The sequence below is a fragment of the Vespa mandarinia genome, chromosome 18 (assembly GCF_050613455.1).
Source record: "Vespa mandarinia isolate Hongniang chromosome 18, ASM5061345v1, whole genome shotgun sequence".
Classification (NCBI taxonomy): Eukaryota; Metazoa; Arthropoda; class Insecta; order Hymenoptera; family Vespidae; genus Vespa; species Vespa mandarinia.
This window is the reverse complement of record NC_140827.1, coordinates 1047606-1073848: the sequence shown is the minus strand read 5'-3', so window position 1 is coordinate 1073848 and position 26243 is coordinate 1047606. Positions and strand designations below refer to the sequence as shown.

General features: G+C 29.9%; 1 protein-coding gene and 1 long non-coding RNA gene across 13 annotated transcripts in view; one reads left to right on the top strand and one right to left on the bottom strand.

Moving 5' to 3' along the window:
• The window catches only part of LOC118450979 (uncharacterized), a 63795-nt gene that overhangs the window by 10499 nt on the left and 27053 nt on the right, over positions 1–26243 (top strand). The window contains exon 3 of one of the 6 annotated variants that reach the window (XR_014983211.1): positions 5117–5433. The exons of the other annotated variants lie outside the window; for them this stretch is intronic. The gene's annotated coding sequence lies outside the window, so the exon portion shown is untranslated. Of the gene's footprint in view, positions 1–5116; positions 5434–26243 lie in introns of those variants that run through there. 6 annotated transcript variants of the gene reach the window in all.
• On the bottom strand, positions 16529–22893 carry LOC118450976 (uncharacterized). Of its 7 annotated transcripts, XR_014983238.1 has the most exons (8): positions 22595–22893; positions 22235–22524; positions 21272–21755; positions 18860–20875; positions 18207–18646; positions 17732–18045; positions 17151–17450; positions 16529–17045 (listed from the first exon to the last, which is right to left on the bottom strand). It is a non-coding gene; the product is annotated as an uncharacterized LOC118450976 (long non-coding RNA). The 7 variants fall into 7 exon arrangements; XR_014983235.1 differs by having other exon boundaries at positions 22235–22893; XR_014983240.1 differs by having other exon boundaries at positions 22406–22893.

Below are 26243 nucleotides of genomic sequence, written 5' to 3'. Positions count from 1 at the left end.
ATAAATTTGGAATAAAATTTTGCTTGGCGCTAAACGTTAGCTAACGTTAGTGTTAGCTGATATAAATGTAAACATGTGTGGAATGAAAGATTCTAGCGTTAGTTATGTGTATGTGTATGTATATGAGATAAATCGATCGACAGTTGAATAAGAATATGATCTGTTCTTTGTGAGGTGCTTTTGTTTATCAAAGGTAGAGAGGGGATTGAGATATTGAAGAGTGAAAATGACGAAAGTGCAGCGTAAGTGAGACAAATGATAAATAGGACAAAGAGCTATCGAAATGTCCGAATGCGTGTGCATAGATGTGACCATCACAGAGAACAGTCTTGAGTAGACTAAGCAAAGAGTGAAGAGAACAGAAAACGGTTTTGAGTAGAACGACCAAAGAGTAAAGAGTAAAGAAGACTAGTTGTACTATTATAAAATATTAATTAATAAAATTCTTATAAACCATAAGAGTAAGTGATCCGAATTTCGTTAGTCTGTATCTTCCATGTAGGGTTACAAAAAATATCCTACATATGTTATAAATGGATTCCCATATTTAGCGAAAGATAACACGAGAAAATCATCAACACCGTTTGAGAACAATTTGTTGCACTCCAATTGATCAAATCGTGTTTAGAATATTACGATGGATAATTGTTTCACGAGTATATTATTAGCGATAAAACTTCTAGGGAAAGAAATACAATATTAGTTGGAACTATTCGATAAAATAAAAAAGAATTGCGAAAATTTAAGAAAAGAAAGATAATATACCATATTTTTCAACAAAACTTTATAAATCAGCTAATTCTATTTTGACAATTTGTAAAAGTAAACGAAATAAAAGAATACATGTATTAAATTCAAGGCATACATTCGTCAAAATTAAACCGTTTTCCTGAAACAATTACTTACTATAATAATACTAAATTCGATGTGGACATAATTGATCAAATGTCAAGCAAATATAATATAAAATCTAAATCTTAAATCTAAATCTAAATCTAAATCTTACAGATGTTTTTCAATATTCAAATATTTTTCAATAAAAAAATATTTCAATCAAAAAATATTTTTCAATATTCTTGATTAATCGGTGTATCTGCATGGATTCTTTGAAAACAAACGATAGGAGAGAAGATATCAACATGAATTTTTGTTCCAACTCGTAGAAAAACTTACCGTGGTATACAAAGAATTACAAGAATAAAAATAACAAAACGTACAAATATCTAATACAACAATCAAAGAAATATCAACAAATGCAAGTAATAATACGGAAATCGTCCGAACTACGATATTATTGGGTTGACAACTAAGTGATTGCGGATTTTATCGATAGATTGACTTTACATTTTCTTTTGTTTTGTTAACGTGGTCATTGCATCTAATCTATATTTTTTCTTATTATTTGGACTTCTACCTTTAATTTAGTAAAAAAAATTATATCGATTAGTGCTTTAGTTTTATTTTTATTTCAATTTAAAAATGGAAAAACAAGACGTGCACTTCAGACATATTTTATTGTATTACTTCCGAAAAGGCAAGAACTCATCGCAAGCACAAAAGAAGTTATGTGCCGTATATGGAAATGAAGCCTTGAAAGAAAGGCAGTGCCAAAATTGGTTTGCCAAATTTCGTTCTGGTGATTTTTCACTGAAAAATGCTCAATGATCTGGCCGTCCAGTTGAAGTCGATGAGATCCATATCAAGGCCATTATCGATTCAGATCGTCATAGTACAACACGTGATATTGCGGAGAAGCTCAATGTATCGCATACATGCATTGAAAAAAAATTAAAAATGCTTGGTTATGTCAAGAAACTCGATTTATGGATCCCTCACCAGCTTAAGGAAATTCATTTGACGCAACGCATTAGCATCTGAGATTCGCTTCTGAAACGCAACGAAACTAATCCATTTCTGAAAAGCCTAATTACTGGCGAGTGGATAGTTTATAACAACGTTAATCGGAAGAGATCGTGGGTGATGAAAGATGAACCAGCCCAAACGACATCAAAAGCAGAGATTCACCAAAAAAAGATTATGCTGTCAGTCTGGTGGGATTATAAAGGAATTTTGTACTTTGAACTTATGCCACAAAACCAAACGATCAATTCAAACGTGTACATTCAACAACTCGTCAAACTGAGCGATGCAATTCAAGAAAAGCGGCCGGTATTGTCAAATAACGTAACGGTGTCGTTTTCCACCATGATAATGCAAAGCCCCACACGTCTTTGATCACTCGCCTAAAATTATTGCAACTGGATTGGAATGTTTTATCATATCCACCATATAGCCCTGATCTTACGCCTTCAGACCACCATTTATTTCGTTCCATGCAGAACTCCTTAAATGGTAAAATTTTTAATAACGCTAATGACGTCAGATTACATTTAATTCAGTTTTTTGATAGCAAAGATCAGAAATTTTGCGAACGTGGAACGTTGACACTGCCAGAACGATGGCAAAAGGTCATCGACAAGAACGGACAGTATCTAATTGAATAAAGTTATATTTTTAAACAAAAATTAAGAATTTTCCTTTTTATTTGAGATCCGCAATCACTTAGTTGCAAACCCAATATAAGGATATTAAAATATCTAAAATTTGCAGTGAGCGTAGAAAATATATTCGTGGAAAGAGCAGAGTAGAAAAATCTATAATTTATAAAAAATGTGCTAACCAAATTGAATCATCTGCCATTTAGTTCTAAGTAAAAGAAAATACATTACTATTGTTTTCTGTTTTTCTTGAAAATTAAAATGAAAAATAAATAATTTGTTTTATCATTATCTAAAAGTAGTTTTGTTTAACATTTTCTATTTTAAATTCACTATTATATGCATACAGTTTGACAAAATATAACTTTTATTTCTGATCCAGTCAATTGACCGGTTTGAAGTTATGGTACGAATAGATATATAAAAATCTCGATACAATTAATACAATAATGATATATCTAAATATAGTGGCATAATTAGAAAACGTGCATAACAATTATACATTAGTGTAGATATACCGTTCGATAATTAGACTCCGGATATTTATTTAAGTGTATATTTAAAAAAAAAAAAACAGATAAAGCAATAGGACCCAGATATAAATACTTTTCATGATTAGGAGGTATTAAAAATCCATTTTTTATTTTAAATTTTTTGCATAAATCATAGATTCTACAAATTTATGTTCAAAAACATATGCAGTATATTAATCCATATATTATTTGTCTTATTTATGCATATTTCATGTTCACGGTGCTCATTCTTTGTTAAAATATTTTATATGTGTCATCTGTCTATAAATTCATTCTACATAGCAATCACAATAAAAACTTTCGAGAGTGATAATACGTAATTTGTACTAAATAAACAATGAAACATGTTTTCACGACTTCGAATCACTCACTGATCATTAGATATTTAATTTAAAATTCAGTTGACGTTTTAAATTCGAATAGTGAAATTAGATTAGTTTAATGCTATCGAATACTGTGTAAATTTAGTAAAGCGTTTTTGAATATTTAAGAAAAGTCAAAAGCTCGAGATAGTAGAATATATGAAAAGTTATATGAGAATAGAATTAATGAAAAGTTATTGCTGAAAATAATAATAAAAAAGTATTTATCTGTGTAGAAATCTGTGGTAAAAGTGTGAAATACGAAAGAAAACCACAGTTAGTACAACATATGAATACATTTAAACATAAAAGAAATGTTGAAGAACGAGGTGATCCATATAACAGAGAAAGTGTGCATCAACCATTAAATTAAAGAAAGAATGAATTTTACGAAGATTTAACGCAAGCAATGGTTGCTGTTAATATATCGTGAAGTTCTTTAATCATACTCGGAGAAATTTTCTTACAAAATATATAGATTATTCGGTTCCGGACGAATCTACATTACGTAAAAATTACTTAAATGATTGCTATAATTCAAGCATTCAGATCATTAGAGAAGATATAGAAGAATATTACATATGAATTTCTGTAGACAAAATGCAGCAGGGCAATATAAATGTAATAATAGGATAGCTTTGTGAGAATGAAACGACAAAACTGTATTTATTCTGTTCTAAAATAAAATAATGGAAGAAATAAGTTATGAAAATATATCTCACTTTGTAAATTTAACTTAAGAATTTTGTTATCACATGGTAATGAAGAAAAAGTTCTATTTATAACTAATGCAGCACACTATACCCAAAACAGTTTGAAATTATTTTATGCTAACATAATACATGTTACATGTGTAGTGCATAGTTTACACAATATAGATGAGGAAGTGTGACTTTGTTTTCCACTTATTGATACATTAATATTCTGGAAAGTTAATAATTCTTGTAATAAGACACACAGTCTTAGTATTTGTAATATAATTAATACAGTTTAAATTCGAATTCAATTTATAATAATAGGATCATAAAGTCAGTCTACATGCGACATCAAATTGTTTTACAATCGAATCCAAATTTCGAATCGAAGGTAAAGAGACAAGCGAATATTGTGCGCGCTACAAGCGAATAAAAATAATTTTATTAAAATAGCATCGTGCGCAAATAATAACTTCATACGAATATCTCTAAAAATCTGTTGATCAACCAAATGAAGTGAACATCGTATTTTTTCTTTTATTAATTATTGGGTTGTTCGGAAAATTCGTGTCGACTTTCGGGAGGCACGAATTTTCCGTACGACCCAATATATTAACCATTTGCACTCGCAATTTTAGTGAAAAGATCATATTTACATGTAAATTAATGATATATTAAAAGAAAAGTCATCGTTGCATGTTATTATATTTTTAATTGTTTATGAATACAAAGGTAATGATATATAAAAAAACAATAACGCGACCGTCATTTGTTACCAAAAGCGAAATATCCTATAAATAGTTTTTACGATTTGTTTTTGTCCTTAGGTTAAAAACTGAAAATTATTTGCATTGTCTCCGTAGCGGAGCCCTCGAGTTTGAAGACAAATTTTAAATGGCTCCGCTCCGGATCCCTTGAGTGCAAAGAGTTAAATAATTATTAATGTTAAACAATTGTGATAATTTGACAGGCATCATTTCAGTCTTTTGATCTGCTTCCTCTTCGCTTTAATATCAATCTATTTATAGATTCCTGGCGAAAGTCAAGGCTTCAAGGGAGAAACACAAGTGGAGAGCTGTTGCTTTCCATTCAAGAGTTAATTTGGAGGTGAACTACATTCTTAATCAGTGACGTCATCAATAAAAGGATAAGCATTTCGAGAAATATCGAAACTTCGAACAGGAGTTCTAAGATAGTTTCGTCCTTCGAAGTATCATTCTTACAGAGAGAATAAAAACAGTCTCAATCCCGAGCGGAATTTTACGCCAACCGAAAACGAGGCAAGTTACTAGATTGTAATAGACGGGCCGGAAGAAACAAGATTTTTAACTTTATTTTTTTTTTATTCAAGACATGATCCGAGACGTAATATATTAAAATTTAAAAACTATTGGTAAAAATCTGTGAAGAAAGTATTTTTGAAAGCATCACTTCATATTGAAGTGTAAAAAAAACATTACAAAATATTCTTTTGCCATTAGAATCTATTTTAATTAGATGGAATACGTAAATTGAAACTGCACTATTTTATATCGAACATTTTGATAAAATAAGAAATATAAGTAATATGCAATCATTTGGTAAGAAAAAGTTTTTTGTATATGCATACGTATTTATTCTATTTTTTATGTTAATAGTAGTTGAACATTTTAATATAATAAATGTTACAGTAATTAAGATTGCAAAAGATATAGTCTAATAAAAAGAACTTGCACAAGATTTAATCTTTATGAAAACTTATTTTAGCTTTTTACCGACCACAACGGAAAAGTTAGAAATCACAAATTTACCGTCTACCACTTCAACAGAAGTATATTTAAATTGTACTAATCGTCTGTGCAATATACTTAGTAATTGTGGAGAAAAAATCAAAAAGAAAGCAAGGGGAATCAAATGCATCTAACACAGTGCCATGATTGAAAAACACTAAGGCCATCAAATATATCTATCCGAAGAAGAGTAAATCATGAAATGTAAAAGAAGGAAAGACTAGCATACCTGATGCGAAAATTTTACAATGTTACCAAAAAAATTTTGCAAGTTTTGGAACAAAGACAGCTAAAACTCAGACATAAAAGGTTACCATATACTGCTCAGATTATATTGATCAGCTACATTTATGATTGATATGCTTTAGTACAATACACCGAAAGATTGATGATTTGATGAAAATTAATTTTTCATTTTTGATCTTCTAATAAAAATTTTCAATTGTTGAATAGTGTACATTTTATTGCTGAATATATTCTAATTAGCGATGATGTTCAAAATTCATTTACTGTCAATATTCATTCAATTTTTACATTTATAAACATTTTCTACTGTACTGCGATCACTGATAATTAACTGTGATAATACAGGAGAAACAATCTGCGGTCACATATGAACACCATGACGAACAACGTGTAAACTACTTTAGGCTGGTTTGATAAAAACTATAGCAAGTTAAACGTTTTTTATATGATATTTAATAATATGTTTCAAGAAGTTATTATAATGAAAATGAATTTTTATGCTAAAAATATAATATAAACGATGAAAATAAAATAAACAAAATCGTAACGCGACTTAACATTTTGCCGGCCGCGCATTTATCGAAGCGCCGTTACGCTGTTGCCGGCGAGATTCGCGCAGAACCCACTGTTCGCCAACGGTGATATTTACTCAATTTTTCGCAACATAAGTACTTGGAATATAATTATTATTGAAGAAGGCACTAAAATAACTGTTACACTATTTTTATTCCATAGTTTTATATTTTTTAATTAATACTAAAACATTTTATTTAAAAAATTTAATTCCTAAGATTCATAGTTCATTTTAGTATGATAATTTTCAAAACATTTTCCAACATGCAGAGGAACGTTGCAGGAAGAACACATATATGCAGTGGAACTTCTTTTCTTGGCGGCAGTGCAGACTTTACAAACCCTTCGCGGGTTTTGAATTCTCCCATTACCACTAATACGTGTTATGCTATGTTTCCTCATGTCCGCGGTAAGCCTGTCTGGTGGATCATACCTTGGCGATCTTTTATTACTTTGAGCAGCCAATCTTGATTGTTGCTCCTCTTTATTCCCATTAATCCATGTTACTGCAAAATTTAGTAAAAATTGTTTGAATCTAATAGGATTTTCTGAATTCTTTATGCATATCAGGTACGCGTTGAGTAATGCACAGTTTATGAGGTATAAAACCGTTTTTTTGGTCCATTTTTTTGTTTTGCGAAGTATGGAATAATACGATAGGTATTGATCGGCGTGTTCAACACCTTTCATAAATTTATTATACTCCCGTATGCAAATTGTTTTCATGCTCTTTTTTTTTTTTCTTTTACTCACACATTCGACCATGTCTGTTGAATATATCGTAGAAATCAACGTTATCAATTTTTTGGCCGAATTCCATTTTTGTACCAAAATCTTCCCTTTTCTACGAAATTCCATTGACTTATCTTTCAATGTAGCTGATCTTAAACAATTTGGTACTCCTCTGTTTGCTTTAATTGTGCCACAGATGTTTGTTTTATGCTTTAGTAACTCCTCTGCAACTTCTACACTCTAGTAATAGTTGTCCATATATACATCGTGCCATAAAATTAAATATGGCGATAGTACGGATAATATTGTCGCACTTATCGATTTTCCTTGCGCGCAATATATTTCTAAATTGCATATATAACCAGATGTAGCCTTATACACCATACGGACTAAAATTCAATATTTTATAATTATCGCAGGTTTATATGTACGAAAAGATAGCCTGCCCCTCCATGGAATGATACCTTCATCCAGTGATAATTCTTTCTTGGGTTTATAAATTTTTTGAAACTTTTCTACCAAGTTTGTGTAGACTGGTTTTATCTTATCAAGCCTTTCTTGGCAATGCTCATTATTGCTGAAGTGCCAATACTACCATAACTGCTGAAATCGGTTTCTTGGCATTGTATTCCCAAAAATAGGTGAATGTAATCCAGGGTGAGTAGACCAATAATCGTCTTGTTCTGGCTTTTTTACTATCCCCATTAGGATAACAAGGCCCAAAAATTTTTTCATTTCTACAACATTTGTATCAACCCAAGTTTTATTCTTTGTTGATGCATTGTTCTTATCATTATTCTGCTGATTATGATATAAGTTTGTTTGTGTGACAAACAAATTAAATAAATCGTCTCCAATGAACAATTCCACAGTTGATAATATATCTGGTGTGCATGGTACTTGTAACCCGGACTGTTCCAGGCAAGCATGAAAGTCAGGTTTAAAATCAACTTCTGACCAATCATTTGCCACAGAATTCTCTTCATCACTTTCAGATTCACTAATTATTGGTCTTCCCTTATTTTCGAATCGTCTCACAATTATATCTCTCTCCGAATCACTTTCACTATCAGAGCAATTATCCTCTTCTGATAACAGATCAGCATATATTTCTTCATCGTAGAGCATTTTGAAGGGTATTTTAAAACTTGTACTAAAATTAACGGCAGCGAAAGACAGTCTCAAACTAACAAAATAAACGTCCTCAAAAAAGATTTCAATAAAAGATAGTCTGGTGAATTGGGAGGGGAAAACAGTTGTAACCAATGTCCCTTGAACGTCAAATGTTGCTCTGCAATAGTATGTCAACCCATACAAACATCGATATGAAGCATCATCGTTGACGAAAATAAGTCACGCGTACGTGACAGCAGCCGATAATCGTTGGCGAGAAAAAGTCACGTCAGCGAGACAGTGGCACGCAAAGTGTTAAGTTCCTGTAAATTGTGATGAAATAAAATTATATTATGTATAATAATAATTAAGATAAAACAAAAATAAAAATAAAAATTCAAATGACTGCTCTGACAGAATCATTACATAATCGCCAATATTCGGAAATATTATACCATTCATAAAATTTTTACAAATTACTATATTTCTGCATTTAACAAATAATACAGTTAACGATACAGACTGATTACATAAAATAAAAGTTATAATAAATTCATTTATTCAAAAATTCAAAAATGTATACACATGGATGTGTATTGTCCATTCTTTTTATTATATTTTATTCATTTGTATTGTCACAATCAATTTTCAATAAATTATTTTATATGTTGGAAATTAATATGTGTTGCCTAAACTATTTTTAACAATAATTAAAAATAAAACACATAACATTGGAGTTATGCGTTCTAATAAAACCAATATGCCGAGATTTTGTCGGTACAAAATTAAAAACGGGAAAATATGACTGAAATGAGCAAATAAAAAAAACGTTTATGCCATTTCTACAAAGTTCAAAACTGCAGAAATAACTGATTATAGTCAAGAATAAATTCAATTCAATCGTATTTAATTATTAATTATGTAAATTAATTATGCAAATTATTAAAAATGTACATTATTTATGTAAATCGTGAGGATAGTTTTGATAACGAAACTTTATGAAAAAAATTGCATTACATCAATCGTGGGAATATTTTCGATGATAAAATTTTATGAAAGAAAAAAAATAAATTAATTAATGAATAAATAAAAGATAAAAAAAATTACTCCTTTTATAAGACATAGGTATGTCCAATCATTCTAATAATCCACAGATACAAAAAATATAATAAAAAGAATGGACAGTAACATTGTTATGTCAGCATCAATTGATGTCTGAAAATGCTATAATTGTTAAAATATAATAAAAAAAAAAGAAATAAAAATAAAATTACAACTTCTTCAATTGAACTTACAATTTTTGTTAGTTATTATTTTATCCTTCTTATTCTGTTTTTTTTTAATCTTCTTTTAAATTAGACAGGATAAAAAAATATTCTGAAGTAATATTATAATCATTTTCCTCAAGTATACAATTTTATTTTTCACTAATATCTTTTTTTTGTATTTTATTCAATTTTTTTTTGGAATCAAAAAAGATAAAAAAAAATTACGATTGTTTCTATCGAACGTATAATTTTTTTGCATTATTATTGAATTTTTTAATTATTATATCAGTAATTTTAAATGCAATATCGATGATAACTAAAGTATAATAAACTATTAGATAAATAAGGAAAAAAAGAAAAATTGGCTGGGAACTATTTGGAGGTCATGTTGCAGTGAATCTCTACATGTTCCGTCTAATTCAATGTTTTACAGTATCGCCAAAATCGTGTTTCTAGAAAAACAAAAGAAGAATAATAATAGTAAGAATAATATAAAATAAAAATCTGTCTCTGACTTATATATTTGTCTGTCTGTCTTTCTCTCTCTCTTTTTATCTATCTAAATATCTGTCTCTCTCTCTCTATATATATATATATCTGTTGTTACCATTCATCGAATAGTCTCGTTAAAGATTTAAAATTCATGTGTTTCGGCATATTATCAAAATGTTTCTGGAATTAGAATGTCGATTAAATTCTTTTATTTCTTTCTCTTCCCTTCTTTTATTCTTATTCTTTTTTTTTTTTTTTTTTTTTTTTTTTTTTGTTAGACGACTTTACCATCGCGAACATTGTTACTGCTTTTCGTAAAACAATAATCGTGCATTAGTAATTTCTAAATACCTGGTGTACTTTTAATATTTTAATATTTCCTTCGAATATTCCACTATTCTAATATTCTAATAGTTTTATATTGTAATATATTTTTAAATTTAATTTTTATCAGCTTTATTATTTAGTTTATTTTTTAGTTTTAATCCTTAACAAAAAATTTATTTTCTGATTTAATGACAGCTGAAATAACTGTTAAAAAAACTTTATCAAAAATTATCAATGTTAACGTACAATTATATATTTTATTTCATTTATTAATTTATTTATTTATTTTTAACCTAAATTAAAAATAAAATTAATTTTTAATTATAATAAAATTTCTTACTTAATTGATTAAACAGTTTTATAATTTTTTCGAATCAATCATAAGTGAACGTGCGTGCGTCTATGTGTCTACTGCATGTGTTTTTGTCTATGAAAGGAACTCTTTACATTTATATATATATATATATATATATATATATATATATATATATATAAAGGTACAGACTAAATAACTCGGATCATTTACTTTTGATTAATATGGATTTAATTAAATTATAACTTTTTATTCTTAGATCGTTCTGTTCAAAACCGTTCTATGTCCACTTTGCATTTCTCTTCTGGTTACTCTTTCTTTGGTCAATTCAAATCTCTTCCTTGTTCTTTTTTCATGTATACTCCGTAGCCTTTTTCATCCCCACTTTCATTCGTGCATACGCATTTCGTGGTTCCTGTCTCTTTTTGTGTTATTCGTGATTTTGTTACCTACCTCACTCACGCCGCACTTCCATTCTTTTCACTCACAATATTTCAACTCTCTATTATCCTTTTATACAAATGATGCACCTTACAAAGAATGGATCATATTTTTGTTCGTCCGTCGACCGATTTATCTCGTACATACGTAACATACATAATTGACGCAAGAATCTTCCATTTTTTGTTCAAGTGCCGATCGCCTAATCTCATGCACACACTGACATAACTAATGTTATAACTTTCCATCCCATCCACGTCCATTCTGCACATATATACATTTTCGAATGTATTTTTAAAGCTTACCTAACATCGTATCGTCTTGTCTTTTACTTAACATTTTATCGACCGCTAGCGGTTCAACAGCATACGCACGTCCGACCGGATGCTCAGCTGCAGATTCTCCCTGGCGCCGGCTGTTATTCGGTCTAGTTCATCACACGGGAGTATCTGTGAGTTTCGTATGCTCAGATAGAATTGTCGGCTTTCTGTTATTATAGGATATATTATATGATAATTAGATTTAATAAAATGTTTTATTTTCAAGATATTAATGATAAATTACATTTACGCCTATCGATCGGTAGGCGTTGGCGATAAAAAAACAGATTAATAGGCTATCGATCGGTAAAGTGATAAAATTACCTGCCATCAGATAGTTGTACTTTGCCGATACGTTGTTTCACAATTCATTTTCCATTTTGTAATCGCTTATTATTTATTTCACTCATTACTTCAAATATATTCATCGTATTCCGATTTACATTCACATTCATGCATACACATTTGGTAATTCATATTGCTCTTTGTTCTATCGGTTATTTTGACTTTTGACCAATTTGTCTCATACGCACACAACTAACTAATGCTACGACCCTCCAACGCATACTCGGCCATTCTACACATATATTCATCCTCGAATTTTTTTTTCACGCTTGTCTAATGTCGTATCGTCTTTTCTTTGCCTTAAAATCACTTGCCATCTGTTGTTCCATTCAGGACATGGCCCACTCGGGATCTGTTATCCTTATTCCTCGTTTAGTCTACTCAAGACTGTCTCTATGTTGTGCATTTCTCATATACATCCCTTAGCCTATCTTATACATAAACCAATATACGACTACCTAACGCATAAACCTTCCAACCCATATATATATGTATATATATATATATATATATAAGTTTATGTGGACCAACGAACTGCCTCTTAGTCGAGTTGGGTGGAATGGTCAGAATTGAGCGTGGCTCGAGGGATTGTGCTAATATTCTAGGGGTGGGGGTTGTCGAAGAGATAATGCCACGAGATAATATCAATGATATTCGTTATTTATCTATGTCAACGGGTAGAAAATTTATTTCAACAATCTACTTCTTAAAGATTTTTCATTTTTCTATCGAAATAGATTAGTCAGAATTCATTCCTAAGAATTAATTGATCTTACATTCTTTATAAACTAATCCATTTTGTCGATAGGAGGAATTAATATCGAATAAATCGAGGAGATTATATAAGTATATATAAATGTGCATATTGTAATTAAAGTGTACGATTAATATTACACTGATTCTTCATATGTCAAAAATGAAAGCATATCTGTTAGGAATTAAGTGTACAATTGTTGTATTGCATGCACAAATATGCGCTTTAATTTTGTAATCACCTAGTAGAATGCAAGTATGTTACACGATACAATTACGCTGTTCCATTCTTTATTTTTGATAATAATTAAAAATATCATTCGTTAGAATAGGTATTATCGAAAAATAATTATTTCTTCTCCTTGTTCTTTCTTTTCTACTTTTATCAGGTTTTCGATTACGTTACATGGTTTTATTGCAATAGGGTCGATGACGTTGTTGAGAGGAATTTCCATTAAGAGTATCGCCTCGTGTAAAATTTATTATTTTATTTGTCGGCGATGGAATAATTTAAAGCCAACGAATAAAAAGAGAGAGAGAAGGAAAATGAGAGAGAGAGAGTCATATCGCATACCATTTTGTAGAATGCTAAGTGGAATGTAAGTGGTACAGGATGCTGTCAGCTGACATTGAATCTTCCAGGAGGAAGATCCGATATTGTGAGAGTAAGATGTGTGCAGATTAATCAATCTCTATAAACACAATGTTGTTGTGAAATAGGTCGAAACGATCGTATCGAAATCAACGAACATTTGTGACACTTATATACATATGTGTATATATATATATATATATATATATATATATATATATATAAATATGTACGTAAAAAAAAATATACATATATATATTTGATTCATAGAGATCAATGATTTTTCCTCTATCGATTTTGAAAGATCCTTCTTCCTTCCCTTAAGCATCGAATAGATGATCTGGAGGGGAGATGGGTGTTGTCTTTATCAATTATAATGAGATATTAGATATCGTAAAACTGTGAGATGTAAGCGTCGATTTGTGTAAGATCACGAGCGATTTTACCCTTTTATATTTATTACTGATTCGTTTACAAGATCGCGATGGTTATTATTACCGTTTGTGGAAGTTATTAACTTGATCATTCATAAGAATTGTATCTGTTAAAACTATACTTATTTTTTTATATTTCCTTTTAATACTTATTTTTAGGTACTTTTCTTTTTTTCGTATGCATTATGTTTTGTTAGTACATTTTTTTTATTACGTATAAAATATATTTAGAATATATTAATATGTAGTACTATGTGTATTTTACATATTTTCAAAAAAATATTTGAATGGAAATATATATATACTACGATAATTTTTTATATTATACTAAATTACTATATTAACACATACTATATAGATTTAATTATTTTTATATACCTATACATATATTTTAAAAAATCTGCATATATTCATGTTCTTTACTTTATATTAGATTCTCTCTTTTATGTATTCGTGCTGTATGTGTGTGTATATATATATGTAAAGAAAGTATACTTTCTTCAGGTAGATTTGCCTCGCGTCTCATAGTCCGCCCTTCTATTGTCCTTTATTATTTACAATTTCTTTTGTGACCTTTAAATGGAGTCGTTAAGATTAGGAATAGAAACGGGCAGTATGAAATATAACATAGAAGAGAAAAGCAACACGAGAGCTAGAAGAAGATTCATTATATAATAGAAATAAAAAAATATATTAAGGGTCGAAACGTTTTGTTAGTTCATGTCCTTGAATCAGTATAAATCTGCTCTTGCAACTGGTTTTACTGGACGGGCAATAGACTGTCGCGATATCGTGAACTTGAGATAGAGAGAGAGAGAGAGCTAGAGAGGGGGAGAGAAAGAAACAGAGAGATGAGCGATATGGACAAATCTCATGTTAGTCTTATCCGTTTAGAAAATACGTCAATGAGAGACTATGAAAAATTCAAATTGAAACATTGAACTTGTTCGTTAATTGTTATTTAAGATTTTCGAAAAAGATAAATAAATAAAAATAAAGTTAAAAAAACGCACACACGTGTAGAAATAAAATTCGAGCACGTGGGTAATCCAAGTGGGTCGGAATTATCTTTCGACACGCACACACTTGCTTTTGGCCGGTTCCACATGCTTTCTTCCCTCTCACTCATTCGTTATAACTCTCTCTCTCTCCCTCTCTCTCTCTCTCTCTTACTTCATCCCCCTTACTCGCTAACTCTTCTTCCCATTCGATTATTCGCTCTATATAGAACCTATACATTTTATTCTTTCTTACTCCCTCCTACAAACAGTAAACATACTCACTGCTCCACTATTATTTTGCCATAGTTGATTCTTCGCATAGTTTATAATTTTATAAACGACTCATCTCAACGTCACGTATTTACTTCTCTCTTCTTAGCCCTATCTTCCCATTTATAATTTCACACTTCTATGAATATAATATTTATATTAATATATATGTATGTATGTAAGTATGTATGTATGTATGCATGTATATAACTATCTATCTATTTTTGATTTATCAGTTGCATATATGCGTGTGAATATTTATATCGAAAAGCATCGTTCTGTTTGACTGATCGATATTTATTTCACATGTTCATTACAATGTTTATAATATGAACTAATTTATTAAATTATTTATGACTCCTGATATCCATGATATTAGAACCATTACCGACAATTTGCGTAACATGAAAAAGAAACTATTCTTGGTGAAATTATTTCCAATTTTTGTAGATTATCATATTTATCGAAAAAAACTTTATTTAAGTATAATTAAAATGATTTTATATATTTATATACATACATTTTTATTTTTTATATAATATATTCTGCTTTTTTTTACAGAATTCTAATGGTAATATATTTAATCAACTGAAACTAATTTACTAATTATATCAGTGACATACATATTATTTATTTTTTTTAGTAAAGATCAATATTCGTTTCCATGTCTGCGAAATTTCTTTCCTAGTCCTATTTTGTTATGGATTCCACTGTAGAAATTAATTTCATATTATTATTATTATTACTACTATTACAATAATAATAATAATATGTAATATAATAATATAATAATAAGAAGCAGAAAAAGAATATATTTATTCCATATACATCATGAGACATCTGATGACGGTAATTTATGATAACAAAAGTAAAAATGTCATTTTACGTGTGGTTTTATGCACGAACACTTAAATGGTGTTCTTAATATTTCGACACATAATCGCCCATCAATAGATACCTCTAATCTTTTACTATGAGCTATCAGCTATTCCAGGATTATTTCTCGAGATTGATTACAATAAGCATATACCAAAATATCTTGCTACATGTATAAAAATACAGAGTTGTTCATGGATGCTGTCGCAGTGGCGAACAACGGAATGCAAATAATGAAACAATACCTAATGAAAAGTGAAAAACATTTCTTTTGTTTTTGTTCGTTATAGTTTCTTCTTGTCTTACTATCTAATGATCGTTATGCATTTGTTTTCATATTGTTTCTTACTCAGGATAAGTCGAAGCTAATTGGCTTTAATATTATAATATAAAATTGATTAAATAATATTTTTATGTATATAAATAATGTTTATGCACATTTTTATTATTATTATTATTATTATTATTATTATTATTATTATTATTATTATTATTATTATTATTATTACTATTATTATTATCATTATTATTATTACATTGTATTATTATTGTTATTATTTTTAGTAGAAAAAAAACATTAATTGTCAATTGTCAATGTCTTTTAGTTCATTTTTAATTGTAGATTGTAAAGAAGGAAAAAAAAAGGAAAAAGAAAGAACAAAATATTGCAAAATAAAGTAGCTATGCGCAGATAGTGAAAGAACACCGATTCATTTTTCAACCTATCTCTAGAATAACATATTGTAATACAATAGTAACATAAGCAGGTTTAATAGTATGAACAATAGTCTATGAACAATAACTAACCTATTTCTAGTTACATTTTCTAACGCACTGTGAACCATTTTTTTGCTTTCAAAATCCAATGTATTAAATTTAAAAAAGATAAAATTCATACAGAATACACAATAAGATATGTGACTAATTATATTTAGTCTTTTTACATATCGTTGCTTCGACTAATAGTAAAATCGATGGTTGCTTTATTCCACCAAATAATATTGCGTCTCTCTCGTCACTTTAAGTTTCATAACTACTTGGAAATTTTGTAATGAATTCATGAGCATTAGCTTCTTTTGCCCCTTTCATGATCTGTAACATTAAATGATGTACAATATATAATGAAATACTTTGAAAAAATATTTAAATTTGTATTCATATATTATTTATTTTTTTTTTTCATATATCATTATTTACCTTCTCGTCCGCCGCATCTTATTTTCCATGATAAATATGCCTCATTGTACTAGTCGCAAAAAGTACAGGTTCTTAATTTATATGCGCTAATACAATACCTCTAATATAGCTAGAATGGAGAAATCTAATGTCCCATTTATCAATAGATATGCTATCCTCGTCGACATCATAAAGAAAAAATATCCAAATTAAAATTCTTAAAAATAACGTGATTCGATCAACTTGGGTAGTTAAATTTCAAATTTTTTAATTCTATATTCCCTGACAGTTCTTTCTTGTCTTTCCTCCGACCATCATTGGCTACAAATAAAAAATATATTGAATGTACTGATACAATATACAGTGATGAATTTACATAAAGGCGATAGAAAATATCGCATCTAGTATCACAATACAGAGTCCTCGCACAACTAATTAAATTTATGTTACCTAATAAATTTAATCTCTTTTGATCGATAAATAAATTTTATATCTATCTATAATTTAATTTGATCAGAGTATTTTTTGTTACATCATTTTTATAAACAGTTGAAGGAAGAAAATTGTATTGTGTTAGTTTTTATCAATATTTTCATACTTACTGACAAAAAAATCAATAAATATCAAATATGTGAATATAGATATTTCAAAATGTCTTTCCATGAAAAATGTTGCTGGTCAATATCTCTTATTAAAACATTATTTTGTTTATTTGCTTTGCATGACATTTGTTTATTTTGAATGTTTAATTGTACCTGTTGCTTATGTTCTTCAACCAATTTTATAAATGTTTGATAAAATCTTTTGTTTTTTGTACTCTTGTTTAATAGATGAACTAACTGTAGCGTAGAAGTCTCTCTTGAATTGAACGACGACATTGCTCTTTCCTTTGGACGAATTACTCAGAAGGAATTCTCTGAAAAAAAGTTTTAAGATTTTAATATTTATTATCCTTAATAATGTTCAATATTAGCAATAATATACAAAGATGACTTGTAAAAAAAAGGAAAAAAATAGTAACATCAAGTACAATTTCTTTTGCTAAAAGCTTATAATGATTTAAAGAAGAATAATTACCTTGCAGTTAACGGAAAAGTAACGAATAATTCGTTATATCGAATAATTCGTAATAAAGACATTATAGTAAAATATTATTTTATGATATATCTATATATATTGAAAATATGATTATGCAAATGATTTTCTTGCATATTGGTATTAACTTAACATAATTGTTACACATAACGAAAGTATATCACTATAACAAGCCATAGGATCAAACGTATCTATCAATCTATTTTTTAAACGAAGATTGATTATAAAATTAAGATAACTTAACCTTATACGTCTAATAAGAACAGCACTATTATTTCTCTATCAGTTTTCTATTTCCAGGACAGATTGTTAGATGGCGTTGGAAAATTCAGGCGTAATTACACCAATCCACCATCAAAATAATCTTTTTTCTTTTTTAAAGAAATATATAATTCCTATTTTTGTTTCTTTTGCTCTATTTTCTATAAAAAACATGCTTATATATAATAGTTTTATAATATATAATATTTATAAAATATAATATTCATCACGGTACACGAATAAATTAATAATAATAAAAAAATAATGAATCGAATTAGTTTTTTTTTGCATACAGAATAAAAGGAAGATCGAAGAATGCAGCAAATAAAGCTTCCTAAATTTTTACATCTCTTTTTCTCGCCTATATTACTCGCCTGGTAATTAAGAATATTTTCATTCAACCATTCCCTCATATTCTACCCACTCAAACTCTTTCATTCTCTTTTTCTTTCTGTTTGTCTTTCTCTTTCTCTTACACGGCAAATAGATACCATCATTCAAGTACATTGGCCCTGCAGGACAGGGGTGGTAATGAGGTCAAGCCAACGTAAGCCAATGAATTGCCTCTTAGTCGAGTTTCTGGGGGTTGAGATGATCAGTGTTGAGTCACCTTTTTCCTTTAATATTTTAAGATTTATTTTTCTGTCATAATAATTTTTCGATATTTTTTTTGCCCTTAAAACATTTTGTTGTGTTATCTCTTGAGTTCGATTTATCCTATTAATTATCTTAGCTTATTAGTTAATAATTAAGATTAAACATACTTGGAATATTTTCCAATTATGTTTAATACTTGGAATATTTTCCAATTATGTTTAATCATGTCATCGTCTAATGACGGATCAGATGTCGGCATCCAAATCACTCTACCGAATATAAGTTCATTGGATGTAAAGCGTGTTCTCTCATGTGCTGTACAAGAGCATCTCAGTATCTAGCCATTCGTCCCAATCCTTTTCCCTGATAGTAAATTGTTTCTGATATTCTACTAATACTTGATGCGACAACTCGATAGACCCATTAGATTGAGGAAAGAACGCCATTTTCTATACTGTCTGATTTTGAATTTGCGTGCTATCGCTTTTATCAAAGAATTTCAATAGTTAGCGGCCTGATCCGATAAGATGGAGCGTGGTGTTTCCAATTTACATATTCAATTTGCTATCATTTGCTATGTCAATAAAAGTAGTGTTTATGATAGGTAATGATATATTTATTTCCTTTCTAAGTCTGAGAGAGAGTACCCATTACATCTAACCCAACTTTATCAAATGTTGACCCTAACGAATTCCTTCAATTGGCAGTCTAAGCGATTTTACATGAAAACTTGAATCTGATGTTTTATACATGCCCACAAGTATTTCTGTCTCATTCTGTTGTAGTTCTTGTTATCCCCTTGTGACCTCCTAAAGTTTACGAGTGATTTTCACGTATTAAATTCTTACGGGAGTCTTTACCAAATTCTTATATACAATATTTCTCCTAGACTCTGTTATATGTATGCCCATGGCACATCATTAATTTCGATAGACTCTGACTAATTGTTCCTAGATCAAGCTCTCTCGGTACTGGTAAAAATGATTCTAAGGCTGATTCATAATTTCGATATCTAAATTAGTACTGTCTTTTTCTTTCATTACCAAAGATATCAGATTTTTTGTTCCAAATTTAGTCACACGTATTCGTCCCAAGATTCGTTTCGAGAAATTTTGAACGTGTCGTCTACCTGGTTTTGCAAAATATACGGATGCGAGGCTGGATCGAATATGTCATATGAGTTGGTATTCGAATTATACTTTTCTCTCTATTTCTCTCTCTCCTTCTCTTTTCCACTTTCCTCCTCCTACTCCACATACATTTTCACCACCTCTTCCTCCTTCACCTACATCTGTACCACCATCTCCTTCTCCACCTTCTCTCATAGTTTCTGTTACTTGGATGTATTTACCTTTGTGAAAGATGGGTACTAGCTAGCTATGTGATAATATGCGTAAGAGAGTAAGAGAGAGAGGGGGGGAGGGAGAGAGGGAAAGAGGGAGAAAGAGAGAGAGAGAGAGGGAGAATGCTTTTTCAGAAGAAAATCTGTTGATTAATACGTTAGACGATAAACTTAGATATCAAAGATATAGCTACTTGCATTGAATTTAAAGTTCCGTAGGAAGATCCTGTCCCAAACCTCAGTAATAGAAATTCTAATAATCCAGATTCTGGGATTTCATATGAGTCTGATTCTTTTTTTATGCAAAATCTCCAGCATGAGTTTATTGGTTTGAAGTATTGGTTTAAGGTGCCCTCTGATAAGGATGATAATATTATTTCAGAAGTTTAAAGTAAAAGATTCTTCCTTCTGAAGGTTGTTCTGATAATCTCCCGGCAAGCTAGGACAATTTCTGAAACAATGGATATTATTGTGTTCTGCGAGTAACTCTTTATTAGGCTTCAATACGATAGGTTCCTCTATCAACAAGGACTCAAAGATACGCAACCAAAGTTGAGTCTTCCAGAATGGGATAATAATAATACCCTCTGACTTTTCTGCAATAATCTTCTGCAAAACTCGCAGTATTAAAGTAAAAGAAGGGAACGCATAAAAAAATTTATTATTCCAACTTAATGTAAAAGTATCCACATAGGAGCCTTTCGGATCTTTATATCAAGAATAAAATATTCTACATTTAATATTGATTCTAGTAGCAAATAAATCAATATCTAGAGTTATGAAAGCTTGAACAATGTTTGTGGAGGCATAACCCGCGAGTTCGCATTCAGTATCGATATTGTCTAACCTTGATTCCTTATCTGCTTCGACGTTCATCTTAGATGAAATATATGATGCAAAAATTCATATATTTCTTTGTTAATGAAGCGTTTGAGTAAATCGTTTTTTTATATAATCATCTATATCTCATAATAGCCATTAGTAACTAACAGAGCTAAATATTTCTCTTTTTCAAACCGCTTTATATAAAGCCATCCATATTTGATCATTGGGCAGGCTGCTACTAAATTTCCAATAAACTTAGCTAATTCTTGAACTTTACATTTTCTTCTTCTGTTTAATTCTCTAATTAATTTTAAAATCTTAACGTGCTTTACTTCAAATAACTCTAGTGTCAGTCTTTCTGAGCTTATGCAGAATCCTAAGAATTTTCATTTCCCACTTAGAATTAATATACTCTTTCTCTGATTTATAATAAAACCAAGAGAGTGTAGCAATTTAATTGTCTCTGATATATTATTCTTCACATGATGTAAAACTGGAAAGATATACTGGAAGAAATTTAAAGCAGGTTTTAAAATCTTTGTGAAAATATGCGGTGCTATAATCAAACTAAATGGTAGACAACAAAATTCATAAAGCTGCGATTGTAACCTCAAAAATTTCCTATTTCCGCTATGGATAGCAATTAAAAAATACGCGTCTTCTAGATCCAAATTAGCCATGTAATCTCCGTAAGCAATTAATCTGGATATTAGTTTAATATTCTCAAACTTAAAGTGCACCGTATTAATAAAACAATTTGAATTTTTTAAAATTTAGTATAAATCTCTTTATACCATTTGATTTGTCTAAATTAAAGAACAAAAGGAAATAAATTGGCTTTCTTTGTTATGATATGGTTAAATAGCCCCAAATTTGAACAATATATCTACAGCTTCGTTGCAATCCCTTAACTGCTGAGCCGAATTTATAAAATTTACTGTCTCTTTTAACTGAATAATAGGCTACTTAAAATTAGTTTTATAACCTTGTATATAATTTAAAATAAAACTATTATCGGTGATCTTTCTTCATTCATCAATAAATAATCTACGTTTTCCTGCTTTCAATGATCCTTTTTTTGTTAATATCGGTGATCCGTTCTCGGACGAGCCGACTTCGATTGGCGTTGAGGAGAATGGTAAGATTGTTTTGGTACCTGGTCTCGGTTAACTAACTCTTGGGAATTAATTTGGAGATTCCCACTATCGATGACTACTGTTCCTTGGAAGGTGTGGCCAGTAATAGCATAGTAGTGTTACATAGTAGTTTCGATCTCTGTGTTAAGACTACTATTACATTTCTAATTGACAATTGCTTAAGCGTGAATATTTTATCAACAACTCACTCTTAACCACTTTGTTTGAACTTTCACTAATCCAGCTGAACCAATGTGTGGCTAGTTGGTATAAAGTATAAAGCCCACACCAAAGAGTTATCTGCCTGAGGGTCCTCACTCAAAGTCTTAATAACTTCTACTTCCAAATTCTTCCTTCTCTTCCTCTTACTCTTTGCCATCCTTCTCGTTAATTAATACATTATTTAATTCAAATACTACACTTTTTCGTTTCTTTGTTTTTCTTCTTTTTTTTTTCTTACATACTCGACATTGTGCTACTATTGAGGACAAGGAATGTTATGATTGAAAAAGACGTGGCGTTGCCTGTACTCTCTTTCTGTGTATGATCTGAATTTGTAGTGACATCGCAGTACAAACAGCGAAACTACGTTTTTGTAATTCCGAAAACGAGACGTTTTATAATTGTACCTATGATCGTATATAATTTACTCTCTATCGCTTATTATCTTTATAATGTTTAGTAAATTGTCTCAAGTTCCCTAAATCTTCGATAAATGGTTATTAACTTAATTTATTGCGTAAATAACTTGTTAGTTTTATGATAATTAATAATTTAAAAAGAAAAAGAAAAAATGAGAAAAAAGAAATAGGAAGAAGATTTACACTTAGAGATCTTCGATAATGATCACCAATATCATTTATTATCAATAATCTTATTAATTTTTATATATTTTCTTTTGTTTTTCAATCATTTGAGCAAAAAAATTAATCAGCTAAGTGCGATTGCTAATAAATTTCTGTTCAGATATTCGGGCGTCGGAAATTATATTAAAAAAAAATATAAATGAAAAATATAAAGAAAAAACCTACAAATAAACGAGCAAACAAACAAAAAAAGAAATAGAGAGAAAAAGAGAGAAATTATATCGTAATCTTATCGCAAAAGAGAACAAATTTTAGGTGCAAGGAAATTTTTTCCTCCAAACATGATTCTAGTCCAAGAACAATTTTTTGTTTTCTATCGAGTCAGAAAAACTCGTTGCTTTAGAGAAGCGACTTGGTAATCTTCCAGTGGTAATTTTTTATTTCCTCATAACGGGAGATCAGTTTCGCATCTACTATTTAACTTTTTATTTCATTTTTTTTTCATTTTTTCTTTTTACTTTTTCCTTCTTTCTTTTTTTGAACGTTGTCATCATGGCACCGATATAACATAAAAAAACCTTTCTGGTTTACAATGCGGGAAGAAACTCCGGCAAATATTATAAAAAATCATGGGGGATATCTATCCTCTATTTTTTCTTTTTTTTTCTATCTCTTTCTTGTTCTTTTTATCGACCCTAACGAATATAACGTATACTATTCCCTCGTGTTTCTTTAACCATTGTTTTGCTTCGGTAATGTCGAAAAGCCGCTTCCTTGGAGCACTATATATGCTACGAGAGAGAGACAGAAAGAGAGAGAGAGAGAGAGAGGGAGAGAAAGAGTGAGAGAGAGTGAGAGAATGAGAGAATGGGAGACAGATAGAGAGGGAAACAGTGAGAGAAAGTGAGGAAGACAGAGAGTAAGATAGAGGGAGACAGAGAGAGAGAGAGAGAGAGAGAGAGAGAGAACTGAAAGATAACATAGAGAAAGAGAAAAAAGAGATTCTTTCCTGGCGGAAAGGTGAACGGGAAAAGAAATGTTTCCTTTTACTATAATGTATTATTTATTGCTTAATTTTTCACGTAAAAAAATATTGTATGTACGTGTGTGTACACAGATAAGAAAAACAAATTTTATGATAAAATAACCAAAGAAGCCTATTTTTATGCTAATTGCTGTATTATACGTCTGTTAATTGTTATAAGAAACAAAGAAAATTATCAAAAGTGATCGGTTCTGGTAGATAAGACAGACTGTACATTTTTTGAAAAAAACAGATAATAAAAAAAACAAGTGAATATTGAAAAATTTATTGTACGTATATTATAGAAAAATGAAGTTTAAAGACGAGGCAACTATAAATTATGTGTATGCAGGAAATTCTAATCGAAATTTTACGTAAGGTCAGCCGATGTTTACACTTCTTTCTCTAATTTCTTTCATGTACAAGATATGACCTTGCAATTTTATGTGGATATTTCGTGGATATCTAAGACATAGAGTTTGTAAAATGTATATATTGTTATGTTATATGAATTATATAAATACATCAAATGCCCTATCATTTTATCTGGCACTGTATCTATTTATATTACAAGATTATTATGAAAATTTTTAAATGTGCTATATTTTTGTTCAATCTTATTTGCACTTAACCGAAAATTTTTCTTCAGAAGGTCCAAATATTTGTTCTTTTCTAAAATATGTTTGAGGATTCATCAACTTCAACCCTGAAATTGATCCCCATACAATCACAGAATAACTCAGATCTTTAAAAGTAAATTTTAAATTTGTTGGTTTCAAAGCTTGACTTATTTTTCGCTACACTATACTTTATCTGTCTGAACCAAAAATACAATATTTATTTTCATCAGCAAAAATAACAACTTTCCAGCAATTTTCTGATATCCCGTTCTGCATGTATTTTATCGTACTATATATACCCTTCGATGAAACATTGTTTGAATAATTTGTATCTATATTCAAATTGATTACGAGACATTATGCTACACGAAAACGAAAAATAAATAGCATCCGTTGACCAACATTTAATTAGCAGCGTCCTGTAACGTCCCACGTGATACGGACCCCAAAGAAGATATATAAGTTATATACCTGAGGTGCTCCTACTCTTGTGAGATTTGTGTCCTTTTTGACTGTTACCTGCTACGTGTAGTTCTTGGCATGGGGCGGACATCAATACGAGCTGTCTTCCGTTCAAACGATCTCCTAATGTCGATCGGTATTAGATGATATGGAATTGTTTGGGTGAACTTCGCTCGAAGGTCGGACGGCGATAGTCAACTTGGGTAATAAATCTTCTCGACATGAGGAGTATGAGGCGGTAAGGTACTGCCTCGTGTTGGTCAGTAGTTTACGATGAAACAATTCCCAAGCCTTTGTGATAACGAACCGAATTGTAAAACGACGCGAATAGTCGACGTAAATGGTACTTTCTACAACCGCATAATGTTCTCGGCATAAATAAAGCTAGGATTCGAGGATAGGTTATATTAACTCGTGCGATTCATATGTTCCACATAGTAAAAGAATAACTTAAGGTTAAGGATTCACGTTTTATGGAAGGATAGTTTTTATTATCTTTGAACTTGTCGACTGCGCGGCAGAAAGTTTTTGAGACTCATGAAAATAATTAATGTAATCTGAAAATAATTTAGAACGTCGCAAGGTGTTGTTGGTAACTCAGCCGAGATTATTTAAGACATACTGATTTTAACTTAACAATATTAATTTATTAATACTTTACAATTACCGTCAGGAATAACCTTCGAGAATGACTTTCAAAAATAACCGAGAATAACCAAGTATAATCATCGAAAAAGTATCATCCCAAAAATATATATCTGTTCGTTTTATTATAGAATTAGTTTGTATTATTAATGACTCCCTTTACGTCGGGCTCGTCTATTTTGTATAATAATGTTAGTAACTTATAGAAATAAGTCTCTTAAAACTTATACAGACCTTTAGAAAAACATATTCTATACATTTGTTATTTGTGTGAACTATATACATATATTTATATATATAT